Source organism: Triticum dicoccoides, chromosome 3A, assembly GCF_002162155.2.
Source record: "Triticum dicoccoides isolate Atlit2015 ecotype Zavitan chromosome 3A, WEW_v2.0, whole genome shotgun sequence".
In the NCBI taxonomy this organism is placed as follows: domain Eukaryota; kingdom Viridiplantae; phylum Streptophyta; class Magnoliopsida; order Poales; family Poaceae; genus Triticum; species Triticum dicoccoides.
In genome coordinates this window covers 305,492,752-305,518,557 of record NC_041384.1, presented here as the reverse complement: position 1 = coordinate 305,518,557, position 25,806 = coordinate 305,492,752, and positions in this window count along the sequence as shown.

Genomic DNA, 25,806 nt, shown 5'->3' with positions numbered 1-25,806 from the left:
ATATGTTTCTCATGTATTAAGTGCAGCCAAATTCGATTTATTCCTCACATGCACACCAATACAAAATTCTACCCGCGACAATTGGACATTGCATTGCAGAATTGAACCAGGCAGTTAACTGAACACCACAACAAATGAACCAAACATTAACTGAGCACCACATTGCACAATATAACATACTCCTAATAGAAGATCAGACAGTTAACCAAACCAAGCATGCTTAACAACTTGGAAATATAGCAATTGTATTTGTTTCTCATGTATTTAGTACAACCAAATTCAATTTATTCCTCACATGGTATACAATAATAGAATGCACCCACAAGAATTGAACATCGCATTGCAGAACTGAACCAAACAGTTAACTAAACACCACAACAAATGAACCAAACATTAAATGAGCACCACATTGCACAATATAACATACTTCTACTATAAGATCAGACAGTTAACCAAACCAAGCGTGCTTAACAACTTGGAAATATAGCAATTGTATTTTTTTCTCATGTATATAGTATAGCCAAATTTGATTTGTTTCTCACATGGTATACGATAACAGAATGCACCCACAATAATTGAACATAGCATTGCATGAACCAAACAGCCAACTGTGTCGCGTCGGCAGCGCGCGAAGCGTCGACGGTGGCCTCAACGGCAAGGTGCTCCTCCAAGATCCGGGGGTCGACACGAATGGCAGCCATCGCGACCTCATCCGCGCGTGCGGCCGCGATTTGCTTCTCCGCTGCCAAATACTCCTTGAGATCCTGGCTATACTGCGCGCACCATGGCTTTGGGCGGCGCTTATTTGGTGGAGGGGTCGGTGATATGGGTGGAAGGTATCGCGCCGACGGTCGGGGCATGTGGGATGTGGAAGGAGGAGGAGGATGGGGGTCGGGTGTGGATTACCTGCCTGGATAGGCGAGGACGAGCAGCGTGAAGGTGGGTCACCGGCGAGGAGGCGGCGCTGCAAGCAAGGATTGAAGGTTTCAACTTGGAAAGGGAGGCAAAAATAGGGGAAATGTGGCTTTTGGTAAGGGGAGGGGGGGCGGGGAGGTCGATATTTCCGCAGAAGCCGAAAATTTGGATTTGCTTCAGCGAAAAAACGGGCGCGCAAAGTGTCATCAAACACGGCCCCTTATTCAGAACTATGTACGATATGTGAACATCACAAACGATTCAGATAGCTTAACCCGTGTGTGATGAGTTTGAACATCAAAAAATTTGGTTTGAATTTCCCTGGTTACAGTGGTCATCCACGTCATTGCATAATTGGGTACACAAAGGAGACTATAGCACACCCATGCTTCTTAATCGAGCAAGTTCAGCAATTAAATAGAGCTAGCTAACCTAAACATTACTCTAACAAATTAAAGATCGGCGCTCCTAATTGAAAAAAGAGAGTACTACTATAGCTGGTGTTCGTCGATCTCTGTCGCCGCCTCCATGTCCAGCTCGCGCCCGACGGTCTCCTGGGGAAGGGGCTCCATGGCATCAATCGCACCATACTCGGCAAGCATCCCGCCATCCACGTCCGCCATATCTTTGGAATAGGCCGCCATGAGCTGGGCTTGGGCGGCCGCGATTTGGGCTTTGGCGAGATCCGTCCTTGCAAGGTATGCCACGGAGGAACGGACGGCTGCTCGAACTCTCTCGGCGATTGCCAACTCATTGGCTGTGGGTTGCCAACCGTTGTTGGAGAAGCTTATTTCAATTTTTGCGGTGACCGCCATGAGCCGGGCGTGGATGGCCTCGACATGGTCGTGGGCAGCCTCCATCAGGGCTAAGGCCGCTGCTGCAGAACGGACGGCTATTGTGCCACTCTTGCCAGTTGCTATCCCTAAGGCAGATGCTGCTGCCGCCGCTAAGAAGCAACATCGGCCGTTTGGGCTGCCTTGGCCGCCCGGACATAGAGTGCGGTCGCTCTCACGAAGCTTGTTAGCATGCGCCTGGCGGCTGCGGCCGTGCTGTCGCCTGAGTAGGCCGCCGAAGTTGCCCTCACGATGCGGGTCCACGTCCACATCTTTCACCGGCGATGATTGGACAGTGAAATGATATTTGAGGAGCGGCCTAGTGTGCTTGACACTCCGACGGTGCTCCAAGATATTTTGTGCTGCATCTCGAACGGTTGGTGATAATAAACTGTGTGCAATCTACTTGATTTTTCGTCTTCATTTGAATTACATAATGGCGTCACAGCTGCAAAGGATGGTGTTGGAATTGCTGGAACTTTTATCTGTAGTGAACATGCAACTATAGGTGTGTCGTCAAAAAATTGGAATTATTCAGGGTTCGTTTGGACGTTTTATACATTAAATTGGTTTTGTAGGCATTTCAGGTGCATAATTCAAATTTGAACTGCATGCACATGCTCCAGTGCATGTAAACGGGTTGAAAAATCAAATCCGTGTCCTTAGTTGCATGCTTAGGTGCCATGCAAGTAATGGGAATGAATGTCAAACACCCTGCCACCGTCACTCGGCCGCAAACATTGAGATACTTGGTTTTTAAATTCTAGTAAATCCAAAACTCATCTGAAATTCATGAAACTTGGCATGCTATCATGGAGCGGCATCACCATGCCGTGGTAAAATTTTTGTCCCATTTGGGGCAGGTTTGGGTCTAAATTTCTCAAAACAAGCGTGATGGTTTCGGTAGGGAACGTGCCACCTTTGGGGATGAAACGATATCGATTGCCTCTTATTGCTGTCAAAAAATTTCTAGTGTCAACATAGAACAACAGGAGTGTTATGTTTAATTTTGGAATTTTTCGGGGTTCCTTTGGACATTTTTATGCATTAACTGGGTTTTCTAGGCTTTTTATGTGCAAAATTCAAATTTGAAATACATGCACATTGATAGAGGCGAGGGTGTCCCGATCTTTCAATGAGATGATAACTATCGATTTGGTGGAGACGACTTTGACGATCCGACTACAAACGTGCACGACGTTGCGCCTTAGCAATCGCTAAACCAATCTCCTGAGGTTACTGACGATGCCGGAAGCACGGTCAGCCTGACCACGAAGGTCTATTCCTGCAAGCAATCGAAGAACGAGCAAGAATATGATAAAGTAATCTGAATATTGCAAATATATATGAGGTATTGATAATGGTGGGGATCCGGAAGGGGTCTTGGTCTGGTCGTTGGACACAAACGAAGTACACGAAGTTGCAATGGCTAACTTTTAACTAAACAAATCCCAAGGAAAAAGCTACTAGATGGAATCTACTTATATAGGAGCAAGGGGTGACGGCCAAGGAGGTGGGAGGACGTCACAAGGCAGCCTAAAACTAACCCTAGGTCGTACAAGGTTCATGGGCCCAAGTGGAGGTGATGCAACACCTTTGGGCTTGTAGTTTGACTCGGATTCTGCTGCAACGTCAGATTGTTTCGTCCGTAACTCAACGCTCCGGACGAATTTGAAGGTGAATCCAATTGGGATGGAAAGATCACGAAATCTAGTTTCCAACAAAAAAAGAATCACCCAATTCGGAGTCCGTATGAAAACGTTGTTGGCGTTTTGAGTCAGGTATGTCTGTGCAGTCTGAATCTGAATCCAGAACGTGAGAGACTTGGACTCTATCTTCTCTTGGCCCAAAAGTGACGTGAGAGGACTTTTTGAACACAACCTAAACATCTCCTTTTACCTTATCTTCATATGTGGATTGTACAAATGTCCCATACACCTGCAATTAGACAAAACACAAAAGTGTGTGAAGTATTTTTGTTCTGGATAACATAAATAGACTATTGAATAGTTTGCATTAGAAATCACCTGACAAATATGCATGTATGCAATATTTTTGGTCGTATCCAAGGTAGTCATGTCCTCATCATCCTCCCCTTTTTGAAAACAAAGCCGTCCTCGGCATTGCTTAATCTGAAATGTGGCTAACAAAAGAGACAAGGTGTACATGTTGTATATGTATATATCATCCATTTTAACTTCCCTTGATTTTTTCACATATGTCACATGTATACATGAGTAACTTTCATTGTTCATAAAATCTAAAGCCAAAAAAATATCACAAGAAGTAGAAGGCATGAAAATATTGCAACTCAGTTTGCACATATAAGTGAAGCTCTTATTCACTTCAAAAAATTGGCAATGTTCATCATTAAACCATCCTAACTTCGATGAATAAACCTTACTTGCATCAAATTTACATGCCACAACATGCTTAAATAAGCAAACATGCAATAAGTCATTGGACACAGAATCATCATCAAGATTAGAGGTCATATCAAAATTATTAAACATTGGTTCTTTTGCATCAACAGTTAATTCAATGGGTGCACTCAAAATTGTTGATATTTCAGTTGTTTGATCACATGACGCATTCATGACAGTAAAAAGAGTCTCTAAAATAGGTGGTGTGCTCAAATCAATAGGTAACTCAACACATGATGCATTCAAGTTAACTAGGCATGCTTCATTCTCATGTGAAGTTATATCATCAAGACCTTTACTGTTACCTCGCAGAGATGTAGCTGTTGTAGGTACGGACGTTGACAATGTACCATACTCTTGAGATGATATCGCGCTCACAATCCGAGGTGGGGCTGCTCTAGTAGGTGCAATAGTGGAGTAACCAACCGGCGGTGGTGAGCATGAACTGGAATAGTAGTTGTTGTAGTCACTCAATGCATCCTCCTGTATTTGTCTCTCAAAGGTACAAGCACGGACATACATACCAGTAATGCAACAAGGAATATACTGAAATCTTGCCTGAATATCATGGTTCAAACCACCAAAAAATCTATTCATTGTATCATCCTCAGATTCTTCTATGTCACAATGATGCATATAAGATTTGAACTCTTGGTAGTAAGCATGAACAGTGTTACTTCCTTGTTTTAATTGCTCCAATTTGTGACGCAATTCACGATGATAGTAAGGAGGAAAAAATTGTTGTCTCATTACAGCTTTCAAAACTTTCCAAGTTGTGGGTTGGTTATCAATGTTTTTCTTACAATGTACACTCCACCAAACAGAAGCAAAACCAGTAAATGCTCTAATGGTAGCTCGTACTCTCTCAAGTTCAGAAAAATCATGGTGACTAAAAACTTGTTCTACTTCAAGCTCCCAAGCTAGATAAATAGCAGGATTAAATCTACCCTCAAATGATGGTAAAGAGATAACCTGACCATATGCTTGTGTGTGTTGTCCCAACTCTCGTGATGGTGAAGATGTGTCCATCATCCAAGAACTTCTATCTCTGGAACCTGTCATGATTAGTAGAAACAAGAACCAAAATTCGAGAATAATGTTCCTATGAACTACTAGGATGTGGTTGTAAAGTGCTCACAGTAAAGCAAATATCAATATCTTACAAGTTCTTACCATACGGCAGGTGGTGACAGGCAACCAGCGGTGTCAAATAACTCCGAAGATTGTGTAAAACGATTGCCAAGAGAACGTACGTATACACGGTGTAGAAATATGTGGAGCTGGGTTGGCTATATATGGTAGCAAAAGATTAGCAATAATCTATTCAGAGATGCAATGTTGAATAAACGCTCAACGACGGTACTGTGCTGGTCCTAGGCTAGACCAAACTAGAGACGCGAGCGTAGAACACTAATGAGGTCACGTCGTAGCACAACTAGCATCAATAAAGGATATGAAGTAGCTCTGGACAGCAAGATATAAGTGAAGATCACAATAGCAGTAGACCTATTTAGAAGCTGATGTTGAGGTGCCAAATACTGAACTAGCTTCTGCAACTATTTAGATGCGGCTCGTCGCTAGCTTTCATTTGAGTACTCGCGGAGTCAAAACAGACTTCATATGAAGAAGTTATGCCTGTTTTACTGAACAGTGCACAAAACAGATTCCAATCCGAATTCAACTACGAGATTGAGTCTAGATAGATCCGAATTTTGTTTTTTTTTCTCCTCTCTTTTTTTTCTCACACTTTTTTTTCTTTTCCTTTTTTTTTCTCTAACTTTTTTTTCTCTCGTTTTTTTCTCTATCTTTTTTTTCTCTCTCCCTCTTTCCAAAACAAACTAGATAAGATGTAGATTGGATCAAGCGAAGATGGGAACGATCTCAACTATGATTATGACAATGAACAGTGGGTAGCACGTGGAGGAAATTGATGGATTGGTGGTGGACAGCGGAAGGGATAATGATGCAGCGGCGACGTGACTAATGTGAACAGAACTCGAAACTCTAAACGACCTAGACACTAAGACCAGCAACTCGACACGATGATGCAACCGATAATTCAACTATGCAAGCAATGAAAAGAAAATTGCAAAGGCTCAGACTGGCTTGGACAAAGGATGAATAGATCTAACTCTTTTTTGTGGATTTTTCTTGGACAATAGGTAAGAAAATAAATCTAATCTAGGAAAACTGGAAATTCTCACCGAGCAACCTGAAAACTGATACCACTTGATAGAGGCGAGGGTGTCCCGATCTTTCGATGAGATGATAACTATCGATTTGGTGGAGACGACTTTGACGATCCGACTACAAACGTGCACGACGTTGCGCCTTAGCAATCGCTAAACCAACCTCCTGAGGTTACTGACGATGCCGGAAGCACGGTCAGCCTGACCACGAAGGTCTATTCCTGCAAGCAATCGAAGAACGAGCAAGAATATGATAAAGCAATCTGAATATTGCAAATATATATTAGGTATTGATAATGGTGGGGATCCGGAAGCGGTCTTGGTCTGGTCGTTGGACACAAACGAAGTACACGAAGTTGCAATGGCTAACTTTTAACTAAACAAATCCCAAGGAAAAAGCTACTAGATGGATCTACCTATATAGGAGCAAGAGGTGGCGGCCAAGGAGGTGGCAGGACGTCCCAAGGCAGCCTAAAACTAACCCTAGGTCGTACAAGGCTCATGGGCCCAAGTGGAGGTGATGCAACACCTTTGGGCTTGTAGTTTGACTCAGATTCTGCTGCAACGTCAGATTGTTTCATCCGTAACTCAACGCTCCGAACGAATTTGAAGGTGAATCCAATTGGGATGGAAAGTCCACGAAATCTAGTTTCCAACAAAAAAAGAATCACCCAATTCGGAGTCCGTATGAAAAAGTTGTTGGCGTTTTGAGTCAGGTATGTCTGTACAGTCCGAATCTGCATCCAGAACGTGAGAGACTTGGACTCTATCTTCTCTTGGCCCAAAAGTGACGTGAGAGGACTTTTTGAACACAACCTAAACATCTCCTTTTCCCTTATCTTCATATGTGGATTGTACAAATGTCCCATACACCTGCAATTAGACAAAACACAAAAGTGTGTGAAGTATTTTTGTTCTGGATAACATAAATAGACTATTGAATAGTTTGCATTAGAAATCACCTGACAAATATGCATGTATGCAATATTTTTGGTTGTATCCAAGGTAGTCATGTCCTCATCACACATGCTCCATTGCATATAAATTGGTTGAAAAATCAAATATGTGTCCTTGGTTGCATGGTTCGGTGCCATGCAAGAAATGGGAATGAATGTCAAACACCCTGCCGCCATCACTCGGCCGTAAACATTGAGATACCTAGTTTTAAATTATAGTAAATCCAAAACTTGTCTGAAATTCATGAAACTTCGCATGCTATCATAGAGCAGCATCAACATGCCGTGGTAAAAAAATTGTCCCATTTGGGACAGGTTTGGGTATGACCTTCTCACAAACCATAGCTTCTCACAACAGGTGTGATGGTTTCGGTAGGGAACGTGCCATCTTCGGGGATGAAACAATATCTGTTGCCTCTTATTGGTTTCAAAAAATTTCTAGTGTCAACATAGAACAATAGGAGTGTTGTGTTTAATTTTGGAATTTTTCGGGGTTCGTTTGAACATTTTTATGCATTAACTGGGTTTTCTAGGCATTTTATGTGCAAAATTAAAATTTGAAATACATGCACATGCTCCATTGCATATAAATTGGTTGAAAAATCAAATATGTGTCCTTGGTTGCATGCTTCGGTGCCATGCAAGAAATGGGAATGAATGTCAAACACCCTACCGCCATCACTCGGCCGCAAACATTGAGATACCTGGTTTTAAATTATAGTAAATCCAAAACTTGTCTGAAATTCATGAAACTTCGCATGCAATCATAGAGTAGCATCAACATGCCATGGTAAAAAATTTGTCCCATTTGGGGCAGGTTTGGGTAAAAGCTTCTCACAAACCAGAGCTTCTCGCAACAAGTGTGATGGTTTCGGTAGGGAATGTGCCACCTTCGGGGACGAAACAATATCTGTTGCCTCTTATTGCTTTCAAAAAATTTCTAGTATCAACATAGAACAATAGGAGTGTTGTGTTTAATTTTGTAATTTTTCTGGGTTCGTTTGAACATTTTTATACATTAACTGGGTTTTCTAGGCATTTTATGTGCATAATTCAAATTTGAACTACATGCGCATGCTCCAGTGCATATAAATTGGTTGAAAAATCAAATCTGTGTCCTTGGTTGCATGCTTAGGTCCCATGCAAGAAATGGGAATGAATTTCAAACACCCTGCCACCGTCAATCGGTCGCAAACAATGAGATACTTGGTTTTTAAATTATAATAAATCCAAAACTCGTCTGAAATTCATGAAACTGGGCATGCTATCATGGAGCAGCATCAACATGTCGTGGTAAAAAGTTGGTCCCATTTGGGGCATGTTTGTGTATAAGCTTCTCACAAACCAGAACTTCTCACAACAAGCGTGAAGGTTTCGGTAGGGAATGTGCCACTGATACGTCTCCAACGTATCTATAATTTTTTATTGTTGCATGCCATTATATTATCAATATTGGATGTTTTAAAATCATTTTATAGTCATCTTATATCATTTTTTGGTACTAACCTACTGACATAGTGCCAAGTGCCAGTTGCTGTTTTCTGCATGTTCTTTACATCACAGGAAATGAATACCAAATGGAGTCCAAATTCAACGAAACTTTACAGAGATTTTTTATGGACCATAAGACACCCAATGGGATAAGGCAGCGCCTAGGGGGTGCTCCGAGGGGAGCACAAACCACCAGGGTGCACCAGGAGGCCCAGGCGCGCCCTGGTGGGTTGTGCCCACCTCGGGTGCCCCCGTACTGCCTCTTTTCTCTATAAATATCACAACATTCCAGAAACCCTGGGGGAGTCGACGAAAATCAATTTCAGCCGCCGCAGAGTCCCAAACCACCAAATCCAATATAGACACCATCACGAAGGGGTTCACCACTTCCATTGGTGCCTCTCGGATGATGCATGACTAGTTCTTTGTAGATCGTCAGGTTCGTAGTCAGTATCTAGATGGCTTCCTCTCTCTCGTTTGATTCTCAATACAATGGTCTCTTGGAGATACATATGATGTAACTCTTTTTGCGGTGTGTTTGTTGGGATCGGATGAACTTTGAGTTGATGATCAGATATATCTTTTTATATCCATGAAAGTTATTTGAGTTTCTTTGATCTCTTATATGCATGATTGCTTATAGCCTCGTATTTATTCTCCGATATTTGGGTTTTGTTTGGCCAACTTGATCTATTTATCTTGCAATGAGAAGAGGTGCTTTGTGGTGGGTTCAATCTTATGGTGCTTGATCCCAGTGACAGAAGGGGAACCGACACGTATGTATCGTTGCTAGTTAGGATAGAACGATGGGGTCTATCTCTACATAGATAGATCTTGTCTACATCATGTCATCGTTCTTATTGCATTACTCCGTTTCTCCATGAACTTAATACACTAGATGTATGCTGGATAGCGGTCGATGTGTGGAGTAATAGTAGTAGATGCAGGCAGGAGTCGGTCTACTAATCTTGGACGTGATGCCTATGTAATGATCATTGTCTGGATATCGTCATGATTATTTGAAGTTCTATCAATTGCCCAATTGTAATTCGTTTACCCACCGTCTGCTATTTTTCTCGAGAGAAGCCACTAGTGAAACCTACAGCCCACGGGTCTCTTTCTCATATTATTTGCCTTTGCGATCTATTTTATTTGCCTTTTATTTTCAACCCTATTAAATCAAAAATACAAAAATACCTTGCCGCATTTTATTTTATTTGGCGTTCGATCTATCAATATTTACAACTCTCTCTCATTCGTGTGCCAATTTTCGGCGTCGTTACCCGAAGGGGATTTACAACCCCTTTTAACATGTCACATTGCGAGTATTTGTTATTTGTGTGCAGGAGCTGTTTACGTTGTGTTGCTTGGTTCTCCTACCATTTTTATAACCTTGCTTTCATATCTGAGGGAAATACCTACTGCTGCTGTGTTGCATCATCCCTTCCTCTTTGGGGAAATACCGACGTAGCTTCAAGCAACATCAAAAGGAATTCCTGGCACTGTTGCCAGGGAGGATCTTCAACATATACCAGGTTCCTAATCACAAATCTCATCTCCTCGTAATTTACATTATTTGCCATTTTCCTGTCATTTTCCTCTCCCCCACTTCACAAAAATATGTCATTTTATTCGCCCCTCTTTTTCGTTCGCCGTTTTCTTGCCGGATCTGTTTTTGTGTGTGTTTCTGTTTGCATAGTCATGATGCCTCAAAGAAAATAGTATGATGTTCCTTACCCCAATATTTTTCTTGAAATTGAAAAAGTACTAGGAAATATATGACTACACAGTTTGAGCATAATAAGTATTTTACCGACGAACTTAAGGAACACTCCGTTGTGCTTGATGCTATAACAAAACATCTTGATGATATTAGTAGACAAGTTTGCAATCTCCAATCTAAGTATGCTTTTACTAAAACTTTGTTAGGAAAGATATCCAATGCACAAGCTACTCTAGTAAATCAAATGGCAGCTAAACCAATCTCACTAGAGGATAAAAACGAAGATCTTAAAATGATTAGTGTTTCTTCTATTGATTCCTTGTTTAGTAAAGTTAAGATTGATGAAAAAGAGACTGGAGAAGAGTCAACTTTAGTTAGAAGGCGTCCGGATATTTCGGAGGGTGAAAATCTTGTTGAGAAAATTGATAAAAGGTGGGTTTGAAGAGGTCAAAACTTTAGCTAGTGATGTGCCCACTCTTTTGGATTACAAAGACTTTAATTATGATAGTTTCTCTTTGATTGATTGTATTTATTTGTTGCAATCCATGATAAATTCACCCCCATGCTTATGAACAAAATAAAGCTTTTACTAAACATATTGTTGATGTTATGATGAAAGCTTTAGAAGAAAAGTTGGAATTAGAAGTTTCAATTCCTAGAAAATTGCATGATGAATGGGAACCTACTATTAAAGTCAAGATTAAAAATTATGAGTGCTTTGCTTTGTGTGACTTGGGTGCTAGTGTTTCTACAATTCCGAAATCTTTATGTGATGTCCTTGGTCTTATCGATATCGAATCATGTTCTTGGAATTTGCACATGGCGGATTCCACTATTAAAAAACCTATGGGAAGAATTAATGATGTTCTTATTATTTCAAATAGGAATTATGTGCCCACATTTTATTGTGATATTGATTGCAATCCGTCTTGTCCAATTATTCTTGGCAGACCATTTTTACGCACTATCGGTGCCGTGATTGATATGAAAGAAGGGAATATTAAGTTCCAATTTCCTTTGAGGAAGGGTATGGAACACTTACCTAGAACAAGATTAAGGCCACCATATGAATCAATCATGAGTGCCTCTTATGGATCTCGAACCGGAGATGACAAAACTTAGATCCTTGCTTTATACCTAGCTAGGGGCGTAAAACTATAGCGACTGTTGGGAGGCAACCCAATAAATAAAATTTATTTTTGCTTCCTGTCTTTGAGTGTTAGCATAATTATGCTACTGTTATGATTGTGTTTTTATGTTTTAATTAGTTTTTGTGCCAAGTAAAGCCTTTAGGATCTCCTTGGGTGATAGTTGTTTGATCTTGCTGGAAAAAAACAGAAACTTTTGTGCTCGAATTTTCATTTTTAACCAGAGAGCGATAAAATATAAATTCCTTTTGAAGTAGATTAATTTACAAATTGCCAAGATCGTCCTAATTTGTTAGAGTTTTTGGAGTTACAGAAGTATTCGAAATATCTAGAATGCTACAGACTGTTCTGTTTTTGACAGATTCTGTTTTCTTTTCGTTGTGTGCTTGTTTTCATGGCTCTATGGTTTTCTTTGATGAGTTTTTGCCATAGAAAAGTTAGAATACAGAAGATATAATGCAAGAACAAAATATGAATTGGTTTACTACAACACTTATAGTAGTGATTTGTTTTCTTATACTAATGGATCTCACAAAGACTTTTGTTAAGTTTTGTATGGTTGAAGTTTTCAAGTTTTGGGTTATCTTACAATGGATGAAGGAATAAGGAATAATAAGAGCCTAATCTTGGGGATGCCCCAGCATCCCTAGCTATTATCCAAAAGAGAGCAAGCAACTAAGCTTGGGGATGCCCCCTAGTTGCATCCCCTCTTTCTTCTAATGACCATCGGTATTTTACTTGAAGCTATATGTTTATTCGTGACATACTATGTGTTTTACTTCGAGCGTCTTGTATGATATGAGTCTTTGCTTGTTTTATTTTTTGTTTTAAGTCTTGATTTCTTGCTGGACACACCTATTTGAGAGAGCCAAAATTATGTCATGACTTGCTAGAATTGCTCTCTATGCTTAACTTAAATTTTTATGAGCTATGGACTTGCTCTAGTGCTTCACTTACATCTTTTTGAGCACCGTGTGCTTTAGTATTTTTGAAGAAATGCTCTCTTACTTCACTTAGATTTATTATAGAGTTAGTAAAATTTTCAAGAAGTTTTCTCTTGATTCACTTATTAATTTGAGAGAGAGAAATATTATGCTCATATTCTTCACTTATATTTGTTTGAGCTTGTCAAAACCAACACATGAAAATTAGTTCCAAAGTGATAGATATCCAAGAAGGATATAACAAAAACTTTCATGAAGATCATTGGACAAAATAACCTTGATTCTTAGTAATAGTTTTGAGATATGATGATGTGATATGTGAGTCATGTTGATGATTAATTATGCTTTAGTAAGAATATTGGTGTTAAGGTTTGTGATTTCCTATGCAAGCACGAAAGTCAATAATTATGCAATGAAATTATATCCTACTTGTGGTGCATTATTCGGTGTTAATTATGCTTAATGCTCGCTTATGAGATTATTCGTTTCTTGGTTGGTCGCTTCTCAATCTTTTGCTAGCCTTCATTTTGCACTAAGTATGATCACTACTTGTGCATCCAGAAACCTTTCAACCAGTTTTGCCACATGTGTCCACTATATCTACCTATATGCGGTATTATTTTTCCATTCTAAGCAAACTTGTATGTACTTGATGACCCACAAGTATACGAGATCAATTGTAGCTCTTTTCGATAAGTAAGAGTGTCGAACCCAACTAAGAGCAGAAGGAAATGACAAGTGGTTTTCAGTAAGGTGATGTCTGCAAGTGCTGAAATTGTAAGTAGCAGAGTAGTTTGATAGCAAGATAATTTGTAACCAACAAGTAACGATAGTAGTAACAAAAGTGCAACAAGGTAGCCCAATCCTTTTGAGGCAAAGTACGGGCCAAAACGGTCTCTTATGATAAGCAAAGCGTTCTTGAGGGTACACTAGATTTTCATCTAGTCACTTTCATCATGTTGGCTTAATTCATGTTCGGTACTTTGATAATTTGATATGTGGGTGGATCGATGCTTAGGTGATGTTCTTACTTGAACAATCCTCCTACTTATGATTAACCCTCCCGCAAGCACCCGCAACTATGAGAAAAGTATTAGGAATAAATTCTAACCATATCATTAAACTTTTGAATCCAATCGGTCCCTTACGGAATAGCGCATAAACTGATGTTTAAGCTTCTGTCACTCTCGCAACACATCATCTAATTGCTACTCCACAATGCGTTAACTTAGACCCAAATATGGTGAAGTGTCATGTAGTCGACGTTCACATGACACCACTAAGGGAATCACAACATACATACTATCAAAATATCGAACACATATCAGGTTCACATGATTACCTGGAACATGATTTCTCCCGTGACCTCAAGAACAAAAGTAACTACTCACAAATGATAATCATACTCTAGATCAGAGGGGTATTAAATAGCATATTGGATTTGAACATATAATCTTGCACCAAATAAAGCATATAGTAATCAACTACAAGATGTAATCAACACTACTAGTCACCCACAAGCACCAATCTATAGTTTCGGTAATAAGATTGAACACAAGAGATGAACTAGGGTTTGAGATGAGATGGTGTTGTTGAATATGTTGATGGAGATTGCCCTCCCCAAGATTTGAGAGTTGTTGGTGATGATGATGACGATGATTTCCCCCTCCGGGAGGGAAGTTCCCCCGGCGGAATCGCTCCGCCAGAGGGCAAAAGTGCTCTTGCCCAAGTTCCGCCTCAAGACGGCAGAGCTCCATCCCAAAAGTACTCTTCGGATATTTTCTAGGACAAAATGGCTTATATACCAGAAGATGGGCACCGGAGGTGGCCCTGGGTGAGCACAACCCACCAGGGCGTGCCCAGGTGGGTTGTGCCCACCTGGTGGGCCCCCTCTCGTAGTTATTTGCTCCAATATTCTTCATATATATGATAAAAATCTCGGTAAAGTTTTAGCTTGTTTTTAGTTGTGCAGAATAGGTGGCCTGATGTAGCTTTTCCAGGTCCAGATTTCCAACTTCTGGAATTCTCCATCTTTGTGTATACCTCGCATATTATGAGAGAAAAGGCATTAGAATTACTCCAAAAAGCATTATTATGGATAAAAACATCATAAATAATAGTAAGAAACATGATGCAAAATGGTCGTATCAACTCCCCCAAGCTTAGACCTCGCTTGTCCACAAGCGAAAACCAAAATCGAAAAACATATCCACATGCTTAGAGAGAGAAAGAGGTGTCGATAAAAACAAAATACAGACATAGAAACATAATGTTCATTATTATAACAGCAACAAACTTAAACATAAAACTTTTATCAAAGAACTTTTATCATAGACTTGACGAGGACATGACTACCTTGGATATGACCAAAAATATTGCATACATGCATATTTGTTAGGTGATTTCTAGTGCAAACTATTCAATAATCTATTTATGTTATCCAGAAGAAAGATACTTCACACACTTTTGTGTTTTGTCTAATTGCAGGTGTATGGGACACTTGTACAGTCCACATATGAAGATAAGGGAAAATGATTAGTTTAGGTTATGTTCAAAAAGTCCTCTCACATCATTTTTGTGCCAAGAGAAGATAGACTCCAAGTCTCTCACGTTCTGGATTCAGATTTGGACTGCATAGACATACCTGACTCAAAACGCCAACAACTTTTTCATACGGACTCCGAATTGGTGATTCTTGTTTTGTTGGAAAGTAGATTTCGTGATATTTCCAACCCAATTTGACTCACCTTCAAATTCGTCCAAAGCATTGAGATATCAACGAAACAATCTTACGCTGCAGCAGAATCCGAGTCAAACAACAAGTCCAAAGGTGTTGCATCACCTCCACTTGGGCCCATGAGCCTTGTACGACGTAGGGTTAGTTTTAGGATGCCTTGGGGCATCCTTCCATCTACTTGGCCGCCACCCCTTCCTCATATATAAGTAGATCCATTTAGTAGCTTTTTGCTGGGGATTTGTTGTGACGCCCCTGATTTGACCGTACACTAATCATACACGCAAACGTGTACGATCAAGATCAGGGAATCACGGGAAGATATCACAACACAACTCTACAAATAAAATAAGTCATACAAGCATCATATTACAAGCCAGGGGCCTCGAGGGCTCGAATACAAGAGTTCGATCATAGACGAGTCAGCGGAAGCAACAATATCTGTGTACAGACATAAGTTAAACAAGTTGCCATAAGATGGCTAGCACAAACTGGGATACAATCGAAAGAGGCGCAGGCCTCCTGCCTGGGATCCTCCTAACTTCTTCAGGTCGTTGTCAGCGGGCTGCACGTAGTAGTAGGCACCTTCGGTGTAGTAGGAGTCGTCGTCAACGGTGGTGTCTGGATCCTGGGCTCCAATATCTGGTTGCGACAACCAGGTAGAAGGGATAGGGGAAAAGAAGGAGAAAGCAACCATGAGTACTCATTCAAAGTACTCGCAAGCAAGGAGCTACACTACATATGCATGGGTATATGTGTAAAGGGGCCATATCGGTGGACTGAACTGCAGAATGCCAGAATAAGGGGGGATAGCTAGTCCTATCGAAGACTACGCTTCTGGTAACCTCCATCTTGCAGCAGGAGAAGAGAGTAGATGGTAAGTTCACCAAGTAGCATTGTGTAGCATAATCCTAACCGATGCTCCTCCCCTCGTCGCCCTGTGAGAGAGCGATCATCGGTTGTATCTGGCACTTGTAAGGGTGTGTTTTATTAAGTATCCGGTTCTAGTTGTCATAAGATCAAGTTACAACTCCAAGTCGTCCTGTTACCGAAGATCACGGCTATTCGAATAGATTAACTTCCCTGCAGGGGTGCACCACATAACCCAACACGCTCGATCCCATTTGGCCGGACACACTTTCCTGGGTCATGCCCGGCCTCGGAAGATCAACACATCGCAGCCCTACCTAGGCACAACAGAGAGGTCAGCACGCCGATCTAAATCCTATGACGCAGGGGTCTGGGCCCATCTCCCATTGCACACCTGCACGTTGCGAGGGCGGCCGGAAGCAGACCTAGCCTAGTAGGCGTTCCAGTCCAATCTGGTGCGCGCCGCTCGGTCGCTGACGTCACGAAGGCTTTGGCTGATACCACGACGTCGAGTGCCCATAACTGTCCCCGCGTAGATGGTTAGTGCGTATAGGCCAGTAGCCAGACTCAGATCAAATACCAAGATCTCGTTAAGCGTGTTAAGTATCCGCGAACGCCTACTAGGGCCAGGCCCACCTCTTTCCTAGGTGGTCTCAACCTGCCCTGTCGCTCCGCCACAAAGTAGCAGTCGAGGGCCGTCGGGAACCCAGGCCCACCTCTACCGGGATGGACCCACCTGCCCCTTCAGCCCCCATCTCCGAACAGTATCATAAGTAATGTAACAGTATAAAGTATATAGCATATGCCCGTGATCACCTCCCGAAGTGATCACGGCCCAGTAGTATAGCATGGCAGACGGACAAGAGTGTAGGGCCACTGATGATAATCTAGCATCCTATACTAAGCATTTAGGATCGCAGGTAAGGTATCAATAGTGGTAGCAACAATGACAGGCTATGCATGAGAATAGGATTAACGGAAAGCAGTAACATGCTACACTACTCTAATGCAAGCAGTATAGAGGAGAGTAGGCGATATCTGATGATCAAGGGGGGGCTTGCCTGGTTGCTCTGTAGGCAAAAACGGACCCTCGAAGATGAAGTAGTCGATCACTAGTTCAACCGCGATCTCGGGTCTATCGGAAAGAAGTAACGGAGGGGAACACAATAAATAATAGAGCAATCAAAGCATAACATGGCAAGACGCGGTGTTAGGGTGACCTAACGCAGTACTAGGTGCTACCGGCGAAGGGGAGTAACATCCGGCAAAGTATTCCCGGTGTTTTGCGTTTTCGGACAGCTGTACCGGAGGGGGAAAGTTGCGTGTTCGCTATGCTAGGGATGTGTGGCAGACGAACGGGCTACGTATTCAGATTCGTCTCGTCGTTCTGAGCAACTTTCATGTATAAAACTTTTTCATCTGACTTACGGATTATTTAATATGATTTCTCAAAGTTTATAGTACTTTATATAATTTCTGGAATATTTTATTTAATCTAATCCGAATTTGACCAAGTCAAACTGACTAGTCAAAAGGGAGGATGTGGCCCACATGTCATTGACACACAATTTAATTGATGGATAAACTAAAATGGAGTGGTTAAATTAACATAGGGGGCCACATGTCATAGGCTAGCAATTATCCAAAGTAGTACTAATTAGTCTAACTACTCATTAGCTACTAACCTAAATAGGGCCGGTCACATCCAGAGATGCAGCCGGCCACACACACACGCTGCACACACACACATCTCACAACTACAAAGGGCCAGCCAGAGGCACATCCAGCTATGCACGTTGTGCACACACACGCCATGCCCAAGCAGCAGCAGTAGCCTGCTGCAGCAGCAAGCGGCAACAGTAAACAGAGCAGCAGCAAAGCAAAGCAGATCGGCAACGCAAGAAGGAGGAGCAGCAGCGCGAGCAGGGGGCAAGAGGAGCAGCGGCGGCGGAGTCGGGCGAGCAGCGGTCAGGCCATGCACGGGTGTCGGGCTGCGTGAACGGGCGGTGCGCCGTCTCGCAGAGGCGGGCTCCGGCATGGCACGAGGCCAGGGCGACAGCAGCACGGGACAGCGCGGGCACGACCAGGAGCAACGACAACAGCGTAGACAACAGCAACACGCACGCACATATATGCACGAGCTCGGGGACGACGGCAAACGGCGACGAACCAAATTGGAAAAGAAGGGGATCGACAGAGGAGCTCACCACAGAGCTTGTGGACGTGATTAGAGAGCGCGGGGGTGACCGAGTGTGTCGAGCTCGATGGCGAGATGTGACGCCCGTGGCGGATAACTAGCTCGATCCCGAGCGCACGGTGTAGGTCCGGTCGAGCGGATGCACGGGGGTGACGGATTCGACGGCGAAGAAGTCCCTGGACAACCTCCCGGTCGCCGGTGAGGCCAGTGGCCTCGAGGATGGTGACGATGCGTCAACGGCAGTTCGGGAGGGAGAGAAATAGAGAGGGAGAGGACAAGCGAGGGGATAAGTGAGGGCCAGGGTTTGTCCTGGGGGTTGGGGTGGTCTTAAGCTCCTCCTGGCGTCCCTGTAGTGCCAGACGTCGAGCATCGGCGGACGAGGCGCCGTGGATTTCTGCCACTCCAAGCCTCTGTACAGGGAGGAAGGAGATGGCTGTAGTGGGCTGGGTGATGCACTGTAGCAATGGGCTACAAGTGCACAGTAGTAGTTAGGCCTTTCTCTTTTTAGTTTGTTTTATTTACTGTTTTGTATTTTCTCCAATGTTTTGCATTTTAATGTAATACCAAATGAATTTTATTGATTACACCACTTGTCACATAAATCAAACACGATATTTTGGAGAGGCCCAAGAAGTTTCAAGTTAATTGGAAATACATAAACATTTGTTTATTTTGAAATGGTTATGTTTGTCTGAGTTGGACCACTTTATAATTTGCTAGAGATTAATCAGAGAGCCAAATGATGTTGGATTGATCTGACAAATGATCAGGGGAAAATATACTAAATTTCGAACATTCAAGTTTTATAGTTTGAAGAAATAATTTATTTGACTTTATTTTAAATTTGAATTTGAACAGAGGGTTTGAATCAATGCGAGTTTATCAACAGTAACTATGGTGACGTGGCATCATGAGAAGAGGTTTACTGTAGCTTAACTATCCGGGCGTTACAATTCTCCTACACTATAGGAAATCTCGTCCCGAGATTTAAGAGGAGAGTAAGGGGGAAGGGATTTGGTTACGAAATTCTAATGAGTCTTCTCAGTCTTGGTTGCTCTCCTCGAAGAGGTCGATCCATAAAGTTGATGTCTTCATACTTTAGCTTGAGGTCAACATGATGAAGTCGGCATTCTTTCTTTGGTAACTCCATCGTACTTACGAAAAGATAAGAGGGGAAAACTCTATAAAGACGGATTCTAACAAAATTGAGCATCAGACGGTTAACTCAAGGGAAGAAGCATAAGTATCCCTTGAATTAAAACTTAAGAAGATATCAAGAGCGAAGTAAGATGGTACAATGAAAAGTTTCAAACGGATAGGCAATGGTTCGATGTCTGAAACAACGTGCGAAAAGGGTCCTGAGCAACGAGATTGAGTATTGCGTCTGTTACCAGAATGGATCACTAGGACGGTGGTCCGTGAATGACATACGAGGTCACACGCGAGGGATAACTTTGGAACCCGTGGGTGTACATGAGAGTCAGGTTTCGATCCTGTGGAACTGTGGGTTATGGGCCCACCATGTGGGTTAAACCTAGGAAGGGCGGTGACGTATTTTACGATCATGTAGGAAAGACATGTCAGAGGATAGCCTTTCAGTTATGTTGGCAACAATGTCGGTACCAAGGGCGAGGGACGAAGAGAACCATCTTCCCGCTTGTTGAACGAGGCAGACCAATAGGCAAGGTTCTCGTTCATCGGTGGTTACCGGAATATTGTAAAGAATAGTAACAAGGTCTTGCTGACAGAGTTGTACAACCGAGGTGTTTGCACAAGGAGAATATTACTGCTTAGATCATGTAGATCACAAGAAAGGTTAAACCAAACAATGGAAATGAAGATATGATTATCAGAATTAAATAGAACAATGGAAAGGAAAATGTGTTTAAACACATATTTCAAGGGTATATCCTTCCCAAGGACAAGCAGAGCATGATATCCAGGACAAGATATAATGTAGAAAACTCTTTAGGTAAGGTGAGAGAAATTTGTTGACATTACCCATACAGTGGTGTTTGGATAATTGAGTAGGAAACATTTAGCATTGGGCTTCAAATGTTGTTGTTGAAAATCGGAGTACCACAGACATGATTCGAGATAGCATTGACATGGTCATCAGGTGAAGATCATACTTTGGAAACACAAAGGATCCATCGGGAATAACTTGTAGAATAAGTCTTACAATTTCCTCATGGAAGAATGGATAACCTTGCTGAAAAGGAATCTATAACAATAGGGCATCCGGCCAGGTGTGTTAGGCATGACATCACATTACCGGGTCATATAAAGACCAATGTTATAACTCTTGAAAATATATTCCGACCATCATATCTAACCGAGATTCGGATCTGTTTGGTGTCAGGATACCTCAGACTTTGGATGCCTGAGCAGAAAAATGTGCGACACAAATTGATGAGATGACATTATAAGATCCTCGGGAAATGAACTATGGAAGCGAGTTCTAAAACAAGAGTTCATCATTAAACCAAGGAAATGACGAGGGGGGTGGCTGATGGACTTAGCGACAATTCATCAAGATTAACAAAAGATGATTTCCACAATTATGTGAATAAGGAGATAACATTAGTCAGATCAAATGATATAATGATGTATGTTCGATGAAAACATACACAATTGAACAATGATAGAAAGGTGCACCCGGAAATCTGGACTAAGTAGCACGATCAATGTTCGAATGATGATTCAATAAGAAATAGACTTAGAATGGAGCTATCGACCATTAACGTCAAAGCAATAGGGTTGCTAGAAGTTTTGAATTTACACATCATAGTTCAATTGTCAGTTTTCCAGTTAGAAACAACATGGGAACCAAGGAGCGAACGGATATGGCAAGGAGTATCACTTTTATCAAGAATTCATAAGAGGTGGTGAAACTCTCACGACATTCTTGACATAAAAGATGGTAATACTCCAAGGTAAAGAACAAATGCTGGATAGCAAGGATCTCAAGGTATATCATGAAACACGAACAAGTTTGTGTTAAATGGAAGTCAATAAAGTGGTCGATGATAACACAAATCATCAAGGGCAAGGATGGTACTTCTCATCATGAATTCAATTGATGTCCTGGAAGGAGTCAAAATGTTGATGATGATCACGACAATTTGTTGTCGAGGGGATCCACGAAGAAGCAATTGAATAGCGACTGCATCAAGCAAAAGGACTGATGCAACAAAAGATTATTGGAGCCACGGATACAATACAAACTCAAAATCAAGCTTACTGTTTTTATGGCGAAATTATATGAGGAGGGAGATCGACGTAAGGTTAGCTCATCATCGAAAATTGTGCTCCGGAAAGGAGGACCAAGTATCACAGTTAAAATCATCATGATAATGATATAGCCAAATAGGCTAGAAATGACGTGATCGGGTACAAACTCGTAAGTAAGGAAGATTGCTAAGAGTTGTTGAACCATAGTATGGACTCAATTCAGTTATCGGGGTACTCAAGTGACTAACCACTCAAAACCTAGGAAAAATTGGAATCGATGAGAATGTAGTACTTGACGAAGAACTCATAAGAAGTTATGCGGTTCTGTGATAATATCGAGATACCAGGGGGTAATACTCGACGACAGATCAAAGTAGAGGTTGGACTGGGGTATTGCTCTGTAAAAGACAATTATTTAAACTTCCCCGAGAAATGGGATCAAAGAAGAACAATATGGTCGGAACCATAGCTACAAGGGATCCAATCTAATGACATCGAAAGAACTACCCAAATGATTAAATATTTTGCAAGAAGCTTCCATGATAAGTTCCACATCGGGTCCATGGGCATGAACACAAAGTTCAAGGTCGACTCCCACTTCTTTAATGCATAACCTTTCATTCACCTCTCATATTTCAAAAATGACATTACTTGTTGAAAGTTTTTACCTGGTGCAATACCAGATAAGTATGACCCGTGAAATCTTTTGGGTTCACACGGTTTTAGAGAAGGTATAGGTTCAACCCATAGGGGCATCTTAGGAACATATACCACAAGCTTCAATCGTAAATACCACCAGCTCGAAAACAGAGCATGGTTGAGAAAACAGAGGATACAATTTACCAAAGGCATTATGTATCCAAGGAAAAGGCTCACAAGCTTATTGAATATGAAGGACGTTGTTGGATAAAATCTGGCAAAGGGTCTGGTGGTCCGCAAGGGATCCGACGTGAGCATCGATACTCAACCAGAGGAAGAAAGAAGGCAAGGAGATCAGGTTATAGAAACAACTGACTAACTCAAAGCTCAAATGCAAATGAATTATGAATTCCAAGACAAGGGATCATAAGCAAGGGCTCTGATTAAGGATGGGTAAGCCGAGTAGGCTTAGGGGAATAATCGATGGCAATTAGATTGGTCGAGATCCAGCTCCAGTTAAAAATGACGGCTGAGCCGGAAGGATGAATTATAGGATCTGATTGAGGATTGCGAGCATTCGCAACATATTGAATCAAAGGACTCAAAATCATAAGTGACAGAAGATGTCAACGGAGATTACTAGAAATATGGAATTAACCATAATGCAAGCAAGCAAGAATTTCAAGAGCAATAAGCTGCTCAGGATTTTTGGACGACCGAATGGTATTTCGAAGACTTTTGTGTAATACATGAATCATCTGGGGATAAGCGGATACTCGATAAGTGCGAGTAATTATCTGTAGGGGTATTCAGGTGGCAAAGAACTGCAAAGCAGTAGGCACAAAGTATTCTCGGAACAATAGAGAGAATTTTGGTGTATCTTGTAATAACAAGATCAACTGGGAATAAAAGTAAGAACGACAAGTGTAGGTATTTATCCATAGGGATATTCCGGTGGTAGGGAATTGCAAAAGCAACAGACACAAAGTCTCGAGAGGACATCAGAGAGTAACCTCGAAATCTTCTGGTGCAGCCGGCGATCATCTGGACTGAAGGGGCTCTCCGGGAGAAAGTCTTTTCGAGAACCTAAAGTTAGGTTTTTAGAAAATCATTTAACCCGAATAGAAGAGAGTTCAGAATCTCGGAATAAAGATCGACGAGTAAAAGATCCTAATACCACCCAATGGCGACGTGGGCCCATGGGCCGCACAGCCATGCTAGTAAAAGTTTTGTAATTACTAGACTCAACTTCGGCCGAGGAGTGTGGAAGGGGGATTCCTACAGGCAGTCAGCTCTGATACCAACTTGTGACGCCCCCGATTTGACCGTACACTAATCATACACGCAAACGTGTACGATCAAGATCAAGGACTCACGGGAAGATATCACAACACAACTCCACAAATAAAATAAGTCATACAAGCATCATATTACAAGCCAGGGGCCTCGAGGGCTCGAATACAAGAGCTCGATCATAGAAGAGTCAGCAGAAGCAACAATATCTGAGTACAGACATAAGTTAAACAAGTTGCCATAAGATGGCTAGCACAAACTGGGATACAATCAAAAGAGGCGCATGCCTCCTGCCTGGGATCCTCCTAACTTCTCCAGGTCATCGTCAGCGGGCTGCATGTAGTAGTAGGCACCTCCGGTGTAGTAGGAGTCGTCGTCAATGGTGGCGTCTGGATCCTGGGCTCCAACATCTGGTTGCGACCACCAGGTAGAAGGGATAGGGGAAAAGAAGGAGAAAGCAACCGTGAGTACTCATCCAAAGTACTCGCAAGCAAGGAGCTACACTACATATGCATGGGTATATGTGTAAAGGGGCCATATCGGTGGACTGAACTGCAGAATGCCGGAATAAGGGTGGGATAGCTAGTCCTATCGAAGACTACACTTCTGGTAACCTCCATCTTGCAGCAAGAGAAGAGAGTAGATGGTAAGTTCACCAAGTAGCATCGTGTAGCATAATCCTAGCCGATGCTCCTCCCCTCGTCGCCCTGTGAGAGAGCGATCATCAGTTGTATCTGGCACTTGGAAGGGTGTGTTTTATTAAGTATCCGGTTCTAGTTGTCATAAGGTCAAGGTACAACTCCAAGTCGTCCTGTTACCGAAGATCACGGCTATTCGAATAGATTAACTTCCCTGCATGGGTGCACCACATAACCCAACACGCTCGATCCCATTTTGCCGGACACACTTTCCTGGGTCATGCCCGGCCTCGGAAGATCAACACGTCGCAGCCCTACCTAGGCACAACAGAGAGGTCAGCATGCCGGTCTAAATCCTATGGCGCAGGGGTCTGGGCCCATCGCCCATTGCACACCTGCACATTGCGAGGGCGGCCGGAAGCAGACCTAGCCTAGCAGGTGTTCCAGTCCAATCCGGTGCGCGCCGCTCAGTCGCTGACGTCATGAAGGCTTCGGCTGATACCATGACGTCAAGTGCCCATAACTGTCCCCGAGTAGATGGTTAGTGTGTATAGGCCAGTAGCCAGACTCAGATCAAATACCAAGATCTCGTTAAGCGTGTTAAGTATCCGCGAACGCCGACTAGGGCCAGGCCCACCTCTCTCCTATGTGATCTCAACCTGCCCTGTTGCTCCGCCACAAAGTAACAATCGGGGGCCGTAGGGAACCCAGGCCCACCTCTACCGGGATGGAGCCACCTGCCCCTTCAGCCCTTATCTCCGAACAGTATCATAAGTAATGTAACAGTATAAAGTATATAGCATATGCCCGTGATCACCTCCCGAAGTGATCACGGCCCAGTAGTATAGCATGGCAGACGGACAAGAGTGTAGGGCCACTGATGATAATCTAGCATCCTATACTAAGCATTTAGGATCGTAGGTAAGGTATCAATAGTGGTAGCAACAATGACAGGCTATGCATGAGAATAGGATTAACGGAAAGCAGTAACATGCTACACTACTCTAATGCAAGCAGTATAGAGGAGAGTAGGCGATATCTGATGATCAAGGGGGGGCTTGCCTGGTTGCTCTGTAGGCAAAAACGGACCCTCAAAGATGAAGTAGTCGATCACTAGTTCAACCGCGATCTCGGGTCTATCGGAAAGAAGTAACGGAGGGGAACACAATAAATAATAGAGCAATCAAAGCATAACATGGCAAGACGCGGTGTTAGGGTGACCTAACGCAGTACTAGGTGCTACCGGCGAAGGGGAGTAACATCCGGCGAAGTATTCCCGGTGTTTCGCGTTTTCGGACAGCCGGACCGGAGGGGGAAAGTTGCGTGTTTGCTATGCTAGGGATGTGTGGCGGACGAACGGGCTGCATATTCGGATTCGTCTCGTCGTTTTGAGCAACTTTCATGTATAAAACTTTTTCATCTGACTTACGGATTATTTATATGATTTCTCAAAGTTTATAGTACTTTCTATAATTTCCGGAATATTTTATTTAATCTAATCTGAATTTGACCAAGTCAAACTGACTAGTCAAAAGGGAGGATGTGGCCCACATGTCATTGACACACAATTTAATTGATG